We start from the raw sequence: 460 nt of genomic DNA, 5'->3' as shown, positions 1-460 counted from the left end.
CCAAATATTCAGGTTTTGTGCTCACTGACGATACATCTCTTATCTTTAAATTTTTTATTGCATCCATATTATTTGCTTACTCTGAATACATGTTTGGTTTCTGAGCAGAACTTCAGGACAACACTAAGATGCATGCGATTTTGGGCCAAACGACGTGGAGTATACTCTAATGTATGGAGAATCCTTCTCTACAACTCGTTATTCCATTTCATTTATGTGACTATCATGTTGCTAAGTAAAGTCTTGTTCTGACAATTTGCTAGGTCTCGGGATTTCTTGGTGGTATAAACTGGGCGTTGCTTGTAGCTCGGATATGCCAACTTTATCCTAACGCCCTCCCGAATATGTTAGCATCTAGGTTCTTTAGGGTCTACAATCAATGGCGTTGGCCGAATCCCGTTCTTCTTTGTTCGATGGATGAAGGATCCCTCGGTCTTCAAGTTTGGGACCCTAGAAGAAA

General features: G+C 40.7%; 1 long non-coding RNA gene across 1 annotated transcript; it reads left to right on the top strand.

The window, feature by feature from the left end:
• LOC104774988 lies at window positions 1-297 on the top strand. The gene is made up of 3 exons (XR_765627.1): window positions 1-12; window positions 109-171; window positions 264-297. It is a non-coding gene; the product is annotated as an uncharacterized LOC104774988 (long non-coding RNA).
• The last annotated feature ends 163 nt before the right edge of the window (window positions 298-460 follow it).

This window comes from Camelina sativa, unplaced genomic scaffold, assembly GCF_000633955.1.
Source record: "Camelina sativa cultivar DH55 unplaced genomic scaffold, Cs unpScaffold07527, whole genome shotgun sequence".
Classification (NCBI taxonomy): Eukaryota; Viridiplantae; Streptophyta; class Magnoliopsida; order Brassicales; family Brassicaceae; genus Camelina; species Camelina sativa.
Note: the sequence above shows the minus strand (reverse complement) of the source record. Positions and strands in the feature narration are given on the sequence as shown.